This window comes from Rhipicephalus sanguineus, chromosome 1 (genome assembly GCF_013339695.2).
Source record: "Rhipicephalus sanguineus isolate Rsan-2018 chromosome 1, BIME_Rsan_1.4, whole genome shotgun sequence".
Taxonomy (NCBI): Eukaryota; Metazoa; Arthropoda; class Arachnida; order Ixodida; family Ixodidae; genus Rhipicephalus; species Rhipicephalus sanguineus.
In genome coordinates, this window is record NC_051176.1 from 203,025,371 (window position 1) to 203,037,948 (window position 12,578).

General features: G+C 47.6%; 1 protein-coding gene across 1 annotated transcript in view; it reads right to left on the reverse strand.

Moving 5' to 3' along the window:
* LOC119405734 (tachykinin-like peptides receptor 86C) overlaps window positions 1-12,578 on the reverse strand; it is a 114,193-nt gene that overhangs the window by 67,907 nt on the left and 33,708 nt on the right. The window lies entirely within an intron of this gene.

The following is a 12,578-nucleotide window of genomic DNA, read 5'->3' on the forward strand; positions in this document are numbered from 1 at the left end:
TCGTTGTTAGTTCCGCAATGTTCTCCCAATGTTTTCCGCAGTGTTCTCCCAATGTACCCAGCAATGTTTTTAATGCCTATTGGTAGCCACGGGGTCTGAGCAGTGCGTGGAACGAGCGTGTATTCACGTACCGTGCGGTGGATGAAGCAGATGAAGGATTTTGAAGTGTTAAGCGAAATCGTGCTAAGGCACGATGACAGAACGGAACCACTGTGCTACAGAATCTACACGATTAGCGCCTTGCAGGTCAGTGACGGTTGTGTTCTTGACACAGCAGACGAAACCTATGTGCCCCGCAAGACGTAATGAGGACACCATATATATAGTTTCGTGTTCTATATGTTTTCTGTAAGTAACAACTTGCTTCTGCGCATTAAACACCTTTTCTGTTTTGCTTACGATGCTCGCTTCTAGCAGTGTACTCTCCGCATAAGAGCACACGCGTTCAAGTTTCGTTCGCACGTCTGCGCTGTGCACAGGGTCACCAGTTGGTTGCAAAAATACAATGCTAACGCCGGTGGGCTTTTACGTGGAACATCGTGCACGGTGACCGGGTGCCGCGTGAGAGAGACGCAGTCCAACCAACTCGCACTTCCAAAGTACGTGCGTAACTAACCCATCGATTTACGAGCAGAAACAAGTATTTTAGTGGCTTCAGGAATCATTTTAACGTACTGAACAAGTATAGAATCCGGCGCACGGCCGATCGTGTTTTCTGTACAGTGCGTGAATAAAAGTCGTATAAAGATTGACACCACATGCCGTAGTCAGTGTATCTAGTCCGCGGCTTTCTTTTGTGTTTGCCTCCACGTCGGCGCGCTGTTCCTTGCCACATTTTCCCCAATGCGTGGGCACCCGAAACTTGTTCAACAAGTTAAAATTATTCCTCAAGCCGCGAAAATATACGAGTTTGTGCTCGTAAACTGCCGTTGGGTTAGCCACGCACGTGCGTACGTGAAGTACGAGTGCTGCTGGTCATCGCCGAGCGTTCATTTAGTGCCGTGAGAATGCACGAAATTTTGCGTATCGCCGCATTTAGCTCGCACTCTGGCTGAAAAACAAAGCAGCAGCATAAAACTAATGTGTTTAAAAAAAGCTATACAAATTGCAGGCGCGCTTGGTCGTCGGAAGAGTAATTTGGCTGGTCCGATAAAGCGTCTTTATTTTCACATAAGCTAATAAAAGAAAGATCTTACGGTATAACTTACAATGTTCATATAAACTTCTTTCAGCGCAAGAGTAGAATACTCGGACGAAACGATTTCGCCAACGGTATCGCGGAGGCCCTGTATGTTTGGTTTCGGATCGCCACGGCACGCGCGTCGCGCATCTCACGTGGTTTTCGGCCGGAGGGAGAGACGTGCCTTCTACTTCACTGTTCACATGTAAACAAGAGCAGAATCTGTCCAGTCAATATGGCCAACTTCCGGCTTCACCAAAGCTTCACACAGAGTGACCTCAGGGCCCGTCCTCAGCTTTTCCTTTCTTCATGTATAAGGTGCTTCAGCGTGACAGAGGATATGGCTGTGAGATCGACCTATAGGTGGCAGCACCGTTGCTGCGTTAGTGTGGATACGTCGCCCGTGCGGTGTGTTGAAGTGTGCGGGGCTGCTGTTTGTATATCGTCATTCTGCGCAGGGTTGCCGTTGGTGGCTACTTTGCGTCAAATTGGACACTTTAAGACCCCGTCTGGCAACGAAAATTTCAGGTTGGCGCCATGGCTACTTTCTGGCTACTTTGAAATTCTGTTTTGGCGCATTTAGTAGCCATTTTCAACACGAAAGTGTTTTATGCCGGGGTCCACCACGGCTCCACTAACGCATTTCCGTCACGGATATGACGTTGTAAAATATAAAGACTAACATATAGCAAAGAAAAAACTAGAAGAAAGAGTTCCGCCACCGGGAGTCGAACTTGCGACCCCTCGACCCCCAGCGCGAAACGAGTGCGCCACAAACGGCACGTTTTTCGTCATACTAACGGCGTGCTATTTATATGCACCATTTGCCGGGGGCGGTACTCAGAGATCGGTGGTACATCAGCGTGTTTTCGTTATCACTAACAAGATGGCGCGAAGGGCTCGAAGGGCGCTCTTTAAAGGTCGTCGCCCCACGCGTTGAGATGATCGTGCGCCTCTACAGGGCGAGGTTGCTCGTGCGCGCGCGCTTACCTTGTATGTCTTGCGCTCTCACCGCAAGATTGCGTTGAAGTTACAGGGAGCACGAAGGTCACTTTGCTCACTGCAGCGGCCGCTTTTGCGAAGGGAGCGCGCTGCTCACAAACAAATAAGTCAGCTGTGACAGTTCGCGCTCATCCTGTGTATACTTGTGCGTTCGTTTCGTGCGTCCTCCTGTGTATTTGACCAGCGCGCTTTAACTGTCGAGCTGTGACAGTTGTTAGTTCGCGCTCATCCTGTGTATGTTCATTCCGTGAGTCCTTTCTGCTTGAGCAGCGCGTTGCAAGTTTCGAGCTACTTGCCGTTCTTCGCGTGACATTACAACTTGCTGCTGTAGCATTCATTCCTTCGCCCTCGGGTCGAAACAATGCACAACAAACGCTCAACTACGTCTGTGAAGACACGTTTTACTTTCGTGTTATACCGATTCCTATGACAGAGGGATCAGCCATGTTTTTTTTTCTATTTTCCAGGTAAAATACCGAGCAAAACTAACGACTACCCTTTGTTTCCAAGCTTTCTGGCGTGTAAGCCGATGCATGCGCATATCATCCCCCCGCCAGTAGAGCTGGTGCTCATTGAGGCACCCCAACGCAACATGTGGCGCCCCTGCCAAGACGGAGTGACGAAGTTCTTGTTAGCCTAGTCAATGCGACTCACACCCACTCTGGGGGATTGGCCACGAATCCAGTCGTTTTATAAACCTAAATAAAAGTTAAAAATGTGGAAGTTATACAATACAGCTTTAAATTTAAAGATGAAGTTTAAGTGCGCCTTTGGACAATGATCAAACTTACGATGTGGCGCACATGTTGGCAAACGTGTGGCTGGAACACTAGCTGCCCACCATCTATGCTGATGCTACGAGCCAGTTTCTAATGCTGATGCAAAGCGCGTGTTCTCATGTGAATTTGACAAAATCAGAGAGCCGCAACAAAATGAGGCCGGAGTGGTCATCTCCAACCAGATATCACTATTTCAAGCGGGACTGGAATTATGGTAACTGCTAATCATTTTCGGTCCGCGACTTCAAGCACGACCTGCTTCTACGATTGATGTTCTTACTGGCTAGTTGGCTGGAATGTTCCAATCTTACTCTGTCTCTGGCAATTACTCGACCTATTCTACACAAACTATAATATGTAGGTGCCGGAACATCACTTGTTCATTTATTTGCAACTTGCTTATGGCTTGAAGACAAAGCAAGAGGAGAAAGAACACTATGCTCTTATTTCTATTGTTTTCTTATTTGTTTTCTTATTTCTAATGCTGATTCAAAATGATATTATTCATTGTTCAATAAGAAAAAAAGTCCTTTCACAATGCCGCCTTTCTACCATATGGCTACAAATTTGACGTTATGATTAAATGGCGTGGCTACTTTGACTGCCTTTAGTTTGAGTTTTGGCTCCTTTTCCAATCTACCAAACAGCAACCCTGATTCTGCGCTCCGTAGCTGTCGAAAACGTTTCACAGTCTCTAAGGGGCGGTTTTGTTCGGTTCCGCAATGCAGCGCGTATTGCTCAGAGCCAGAGATAAGCTTTTATTCCTATCCCGGCGACGCGATATCGCAGAGATTAGCTTGTAAGATGTCGGAACGGCAAGGCACTTTCCGATGGTGCGCAGCAAGCATGCAGTTCGATCACGGTCGGTTGATCGCTGACGAAAAGCGTTGATGCTAACGCGTATTTCACTTTTAGTCTGTAATATGTGCATTCATGCTCAATTGTTGCATGCGTTTCTGCGCGCTACGTCCATGAACACCGTTGCAGTCCGCGAAATATCGTGGCGGCTTGGCCGGGGCTGCCAGTCATGATTTGCTTGCGCTTTCACGTACTTCCGCAAGTAAATGAATCGAGTCTCTAAGTATGCAATTCATTCTACATACTTCGTACGCCACCTTCACAGTGAATGCAAGGTTTGTTCGCGCTATAGCTGCGAGTCCTCATAAACGAGCGTCACCGAGCTTTACTGTAGTTGGTGCGTTTTCCGTCGCGCTTACTCAATTACGAGAGGGGTTCTCAGTGTCCCTAAGTATAAATATGATCTCGTACAAATGATGATCTCGTACAAAGTAAAAATGTCCTGTCGCGAGCCGGAAACAGACGGACCACGTAAGCCATGAATGAACATGCGCGAGCGAGCTTATCGTCACTGCTCATGATGACATATTTGTTCTCTGAATCTTTTAAATGGATCTGCCAGAAATTATTGAGCCCTGATATACTAACAAAGCTGAAGTTACCGTAGCGTATTTGATTTGATTATATTTGATTAGCAGAAGGTGCCTCCCTAGGTGCGATACAACAAATTGTGGTACGCGCCGCGACCGATCATATCCGAACAACTTGAGCTTTTATTAGCATCAGGCAGGGCATGAGCAGTTCAATTCTGCTATTGTTTTCCGGACAGTCAACTTGATGTAGACATTTTCTGGGTCTTTGCTAATCTCGGAAGGCCAGAGCACGAATGCGATAACGTGCGCGGCGCCGTCAGAGCAGCACGTGAAGACATAACACTGAATTCAGTGATGTGGCCCGCCGCAACAACTTCATCGCCATCGAGCATGAACATGACACAGTTCCAAACATGACTCAAAATTGTGCTCAGAGGCAAGGGTATTGTGACACGGAATTACAAATGTTAGTCTCACAACATGTTGAAAAGCGACAAGTGTTGTTACGTCTGGCCCTGGAATTCATCATGGCGGACGCCATTATGCACGGACTTGTCAGTCAGAAAGCTTTCCCCAGGGATCGGCGCTTGGTCGGGGGCGCTGAACCCCGTATTTTTCCGGGAAGGTGCCAACGCACCTGTGACGCCTATGATCGGGTGAGCGAGGCTGCCTCATCGTGAGATGGCGCCCTGGAGACGTTCCCATCGAACCAGGGCATGTCTTCACCTGAACGCAGACACAAGCGCATCACGTGCTCGAGACAGCTGGCGCCAGCTCCGCCAAAGTGAGCGAGTCCCTTTCGGACTCATCCTCGCCGGGAGTTCTCGGGATCAGGTCGCCCAAAGTGTGGGATTCATACGTTGACATTGTGTGGTGCAGTTGCGGCCTGATTAGACGTCGATCTCGACCATGCTCCTCACCAGGTGTATTGAGTGGCCCCTTCACCCTGTCTGGTGGGCGGAGCACTGAGGCGGCAAGACACGAGATTGGCGGGACCTGCTGTCATCGCTTCCCGAGTGTCTAAGTGTTAGCACACGTGGGGCTATATAAGCCGCCGACTTTCGTAAAAACGTTCGTTACCTCTCTCTCTTGTAACTATTTAAATACACCTCTGTTCTCTCTTATGAACGCGCCTTCCTATCTGGAAAAGATGGGCTGGGGGTTCGACGGCGGCGCCAGCTACCGATGACGAGACCCGCCGGACCCGAGTCGTAACAGCGTGCGTGGTGTGGTCGCATTAAACGAATGTTTATCGCATCGCTACTAAAAAAAGCGACTGACATTACGAACTTCTATTACAAAAAGGAAATAATGAGTTTACTTAACGTCGAGCAAATCGTCCCAGTCCACTGCCATCGTGAATTCTCAAACTACTAACACTACACACACTGCTGCTGGAGCGGCGACGGGCCGCCGGCATCCACACTTCGGGGTTTCGTCCGCTCGCGGCTAGGCGCCGACTCACTTCGATTTTGAGGCCGATCACCCGCGAGATAGCGCAAAGGGCCAAAGATTGCGCTTAGGGCGCGCTGAGGGCGGCGAAAGACGGGCGGCAGCCCCACCCGTCTTTGGCCGACGGCTCCGCACTTGGACCTATACAGGGTTTGGCCGCTTGTGCTCACGCGCATATCTCTTTCATCGCAATGTTTGCGTTGAAGCCATAGACCGCACGAAAGTCACTTCGCTTGCTTCAGTGGCCGTTGTGATGAGGTGACTTGACGCCGCTCAGAAGACGACGAAGCGGCGCCGAAAACCTGCAAGCACGAGCACTAGAATAGGAGTGTTCACCCAGCTTGAAGACGCCTCCCTGCACGTGCCCGCGTGGCGCGAGAAAAAATAAAGAAGAAAAGGAACAGGCCACGTCGACCGATCAGACGGAGCCAGAAGCTCGAGCGGAGAAGACGCGTTGGCCTGGTCTGACGTAAACGTTCGGGAGGCCAACATCTGTCGGAGGGACCCGGTCGAGCGTCAACGCCCGAGGGACCTCGCAACGACGCGTCTTCGGCCCCGGCGCACAACGGACGCAGAGGAGCCCGCGACATCCCACTTGGCCCTTCTCAAACAAGACCCGCAACGCAGCCACGACGCCAAGTCAAGGCCCGTAGCGTGAGCGCGGCGTTTACTTGAACTTTTTCCTAAAGACGCTTCGTGTTTTGATTGTTTTGCTGTGCTTTCTATTTGTTTCTTTGTGCATTTTTATGTCAGAATATATGTTTGTGTGCCGTGCCAGCTGCGTCCTCTTCCTTGCGGCCCTCGCGAGCGTCTCTGACACCACGCATTAAACCTGCTCCCCGAACCGACTTCACAACAGCCGTGTTTGCTGAAGGAGTGAGCTGCTAGCCGTTATTTGCATGATATCTCACTTTGTTGCTATCGCACTCATTGCCTCACCCTTGCGGCAAAACTGTGACTTTTTTTCATCTCTACGTACAGTGCAGTTGCCGTGTGCGTCTCTTTCTGCAGTGGTTGTGAGCAAAATAATTTGTTCGGCGATTACTCGAGCATCTGCATGAGAAAACGCAATAGTCGCGGACGTGTTTCAGCGCCTAATTGTGTATATCTTTTGGCTTCATGTCGTCCTTTCACCCGGGGCCCCGCCACGGTGGTCTAGTGGTTATGGCGCTCGACTGCTGACCCGAAGGTTGCGGGATCGAATCCCGGCCACGGCGGCTGCATTTTCGATGGAGGCGAGAATGTTTGAGACCCGTGTACTTAGATTTAGGGGCACGTTAAAGAACCCCAGGTGGTCGAAATTTGTGTAGTCGTCCACCACGGCGTCTCTCATAATCATATCGTGGTTTTGGGACGTTAAACCCCAGATATTATTATTATTATTATTCAACCGGTGTGTGCTGCCGTATGCTATTGTGTTGTGGAAATAAGCTCAGCTTGGCGCTTGGAAAGTTCTGGCTTAGCCACAACGCCTAGACAGCTGAAGTGCATACAGTGTCCTCCAGCTCGGCGTATGGAAAAATTCGCGAGAAGAAATTATACTGCTGTGGAGCATGCATAATTATTCAGGTGGAGCACTCAGCACTGAAATCCGCGCGCACTTGCCTAGGATTGTGGGCAATGTTGACAAAATAACTAAACACCTCAATTTTGTTTAATTAGTCCACATTTGCTTATCAAAGAGAACCGGTTTCGAGGTATGCCTGAAGTGTTTTGGGCGTGTGGTAGAAGCTAACATGGTGTGACATGCAGAATGCTTTGTTTTCTTCCTATTTTCTCTCTTTTCTTCGAAGTTTCTGAATCTTTGGATACTGTACGGGGCAATGGCTCGTCGTGGCCATGAATGTTCAGTGTACCATAAATTTCAGGACCGGTTACAATTAGCGGATGGACAGGTTTTCTTATATTTCCACGACGTCCGTGGAAACACATTTATTATAATCACAAACTCTTCGGCTGGTGGGCCAGCTTTCATCAGTGTGACATGCAGCACAACTTTCATAGCATTTATGTACATTTGGAAAATGTTTTTGAACATGCGCAATAGCAATGGACAGTAATTTGATATGATTATACAACGAGGTTGACTACACCCACTATGAAAATTGCACAGTGCGTCAAGAAACAACGTACACAGCGTCCACCTCTTGTAGTCATGACAGCAGTGCAGTATGAGTAAAAGGGAATTTAGATATGAATAGCGCATATGGTATGAAAAAACGCATTGTAACAACCGTACGTCCAGATAGCAAGATATATACAAATGAATACATAGAAAAGATAACCAGGTGAACGGAGTTTTTGAAACAGGGAACAAAAATAGTTGTGTGAAAAGCCAGGAAATCTCGGAATGAGGCGCAATAAAACCACGTTAGGTAGCAGGAGGCAGACTAGTGAGTACGCCTGCGTTTTCGTTTATGCCAGTCTTTACAGTATTAAACTTGTAGATCAGAAACGATTCGTGGATTTCCCGCTCATGGTGCGAACGGAAACCGGATTCCAATACCATTACCTTAATTTTATCGGAAGAGTGATCAGGCATTATTTAATGTTTCGATAGAGGCAAGTTTGGAAGCGTTTTGACATCAAACATATGGTTATTAAATCGCGTACTGAACGATGCTTCGCGTGCTGAACGATTCCATATTACAACTATGACATTCAAGCATGTATACTACGTTGGAACTGTCGTAATTTACACTGCCCCTGATTGTTACCTGAAATCCAGTTGGTGGAGCTGGTGACGGTTTGCGTGGTAACCATGTGTGCACACACCTTGCACCGAGACTCTCCGCAAAGAGCGCAGGCATTTTGCTTACGGGCAGCGAGCTTCGAAGATGAAAGGGTATCGCGGAGGTTTCTTGATCTTCTGTAAACGATCCTGGGTGGTTCCAGAAAGATATTTTTTGCCGTTCACTTTGTGTTAGTAGAGAGTTTTAGCTAGAGGCGGAAATACGGTACGCAAATACGCTACCGTATGACGGTACCGCTCCTCCTTTCCAGGTCGTCGACCTTTTGCCGGTGAAGGCATCCCAACACCACAAAAGCTTTTTCAAAAATTACTGTGGGGTTGTCATGCCTCATTGTTGCCCGTCAGCCTACGCATTGTTAACGAGACACCTGTCGTTTGGGGTACGCATTGTCACTGGAATGGGGAGCGGCAAAAGCACAACCAACGGGAAAGGGGGAACGCTACCGTACTGCTTTACCGTATCTGCGTACCGTATTCCCGTAACTTGCTAAAACTCTCTAGTATGTTATAGTGTCGCTTCAAAATGGCAGCGATGTTCGGAGATGACGCTGAGTGAGTGAAGACGAGATTAGCCTGGAATGTACTTGAAGCCTTTGGATTGGCGTTAAGCAGATCAACCCCGTTTAGTTTGTCCGCGCGTTTTATGGTGTCATCAACTATTCCCGATGGGACGTTATCTTTTCTATGTATTCACTTGTCTATTTCTTGCCATCTGAACGTATGGTTGTTACAATGCGTTTTTTTTTTCATACCGTGCGCCGTTCATATCTAAATTCCATTTTACTTATATTGGTGCTGTCATGACGACAAGAGGTGGACGCTGTGCACGTTGTTTCTTGACGCCTTGCACAATTTTCATAGTGGGTGCATTTAATCTCGTCGTATAATCACATCACATTACTGTCCATCGCTATTGTGCGTGTTCAAAAACATTTTTGAAATGTATGTAAATGCGGGACGTTAAACGCCAGATATTATTATTATTAATGTATGTAAATGCTACGAAAGTTGCGCTGCATGTCGCACTGATGAAGGCTGACCCACCAGCCGAAGCGTTTGTGATTATATTAAAAGTGTGTCTGCGTACGTCGTGCTTTCTCGCCTACGTTTTACCAACGGAGCCAGTGCCCAGTGCGCTTTCTTCACCGCCACGTCTATATATATATATATATATATATATATATATATATATGACATTTTCTTATTCTCTTTCACTTCGAAGCAGTAGAGTGCAACCACCTTCTCATTGACATGGTGTCGATCAGTGATAACGAACGTGTATAAGTATTAGCCTGTTATTTGGATTTTTTCTCAACGTTCCTATTACTCACTTTATTTTGTTGCTTGTGTGTATTTTTACCCACTCCCTGCTGTAATGCATTTGGCCTTTATTTGTAACAAAAAAATTACAGACAGACGCCCTGCTGAGGAATTGTCACTGAATGCGCAAGCATTGTGGCACTTCCTTATCTTCGTCGTCTACTACTGACCATCTATTGGCTATTACTTGATCTTTTTAGCCGCAACTGACCATCGGTTCGATGGCTTGCAAATTTGGATGGTTCGGGGTTCGAGTCCCCATATACTTCGGAGGTCGAGGCTTCGATACCCTACGAACTTGGAAGATTCGGTGTTCGATTCCCTATATACTTCAGAGCTTGAGGGCTCGATATCTTGCACACTCATATGAATAATTAGAACTAACAGACAAGAAAGCCACGGAAAGTTCTTGGCTGTTAGTTCTAATTAATGTTGTGTCTAGCAAAGAAAAAACGAGCCCTTAAATTTCCTCTTCTTTCATACACTCAGACGATGAGGTTTTAGTGTCCCTATACAGCTTGGACGTCAGGGGTTCGATGCCGTATACACTTGGAAGATTCGGGGTACGAGTCCTTACTCACTTCGAAGGTCGAGGTTTCGGTACTGTACATGCTTGGAAAGTGCGGGCTTGGTGTACCGGTGCACTTCGGATTTCGAGGGTTCAATGACCTACAACTTGTGAGGTTCAGAGTTCGGGTACCTATACACTTCAGATATCGATGGTTCGACACCCTACATATCATAGGCGTTCGCACAAGGGATGGGGGGGGGGGGTCCCTTATTATCGAAGGATGGCCCCAAGTAAGCCCCATAACTTTTACTCAGCCGTACCTCTACCGTAAATATTTAAAGTGCAGGGTTACGGCCATGCAGATTTTTTATTATAACGACAGCAGACTACCCCTGATGTTACATTCTAAGCATGGGCATGCGCACGAGAGGGGCATGGGGAGTGGCTGCACCCCTTAATCATTTGAAGGGGCCGCCAAGTCTGTCCCATATTTTTACTCAGTTGGACCTGTCCCGTCATTGTTTTAAGTTCAAGGTTATGGCCATACAGGTTTTTGACGAGAATGGCGGCCGCGGACCACTGATGTTGCATTCTAAGGGCTGTCTACTTCCCATTTTTTTACTGCCGGAAAGCTGGAGACCAAAGGCAGGCCGTTGTAGGAAGCACGTCATCGCTTCATTTTTATTTTTGCGTCCCCTGCAAAGTTGGTTTTCTTTCGAACTCGACGACCAAATTGGAGGGACTTCGCCCCCCCCCCCCTAATAAGGAACCCTGCGCACGGCTATGATTCCAAGAGCTTTTTACTTCCCACCTTCGCCCCCGTAAAGCCGAGGACAAAAGGCAGGCCGTTCTCAGAAGCCCATGATCGCTTCATTTTCATTTTTTCAACCATTTCGAAGCCTGTTTTATGTCGGACTCTGCCAATATCTAGAGGCGGGGTGGGGGAGCTGAGCTGAAACTTGACCCCACCCCTCCACCCTAATGGAGAACCCTGTGCACGCCTGCGCCCTACATACTTGGAAAGTACAGGGTTCGAGTCATTACTCCCTACATACCGCAATTTGTTTATTGTGAACTTCCACTGGAGCCCTATGCAATCCTATGGGTAAAGCGTGGCGTTACGTTACGTTGCTGTGGAAGAAGCCTAATAATGTTAGAACGACAGAAAGTTGAGCTAGTTGGCAGGTATTCATTATGAAAGAAGGTAAGACGTGCAGACAAATGGAAACAGGAGAATCAGACAACAGAAACGACGGCCTTTGTGTAGCCTGGTTATTTTCTCCATTTCTTCCCCCATAAATCTGCCCGCCTTACCGTAATTCTTTCATGATGAAGCCTAAGAATGTTTGCGTGTTAATAAACGAGTAAATACCAAAATATATTTGGTCGTGTAGGGATGTATGTGCCGGCGTATGCACATGACTTATGCGTGTTTGTGTCCGTAAACGTGCTTGCGTGTCACCGAAGACAGAGCGAATAAAAACTTACAGTGTCCCTTGTGCATTCGCCTAAGGCGACTCGAAGGCGAAAGCCGTTTTCTTCTTCTTCTTCTGAGTCGATGTATTGATCCTCCCTCGCCCACCTCTGAAGGCTTTCTGCCCCTAACGTGGTTTTGCACAGCCTCCGTGATCAACCCGTCCTTCACCAAGCGATGATGTTATCTGATGACGTCACCATGTGGCGTCATCAGATAACATCATCGCTTGGTGAAGGACGGGTCGATCACGGACGGGTCGATCATAGCGACGTCATACTGACGTCACAAATTTAGGCGATCTGTGACATTATCATGACATCATATAGTGACGTAATCGCGTGATGATTTATAACACAACAGCTGTTTAAGGCGGCCGTAAAGACTTTGGTGTGTACAATGTGTACAAAAAACTTTCATCATCGTGAACCGGCACGTGCTCTCTTCATTCCCTTTACACTGAAGCTGTTTAATTTATTGGTAAGTTGTGCTCCGTCGTGCAAAACTCCTCAGGGGGGTGTGCGCCGCAGGAATTGGGCAAGCCCCACTACCGAGTACAGCAGGTGCGAGCGTTAAACGAAAACTCTGCTCGGCGATGTGGAGCTCGTGAAACACGCAAAAAAGAGAGAAAAAAAAAGAAAGAGATGGAGTGAAATAGAAAGAGAACATAGAGAGAGAGAGAGAAAGCGATAGAAAGCAAGAGAAAGAGGAAGAAAA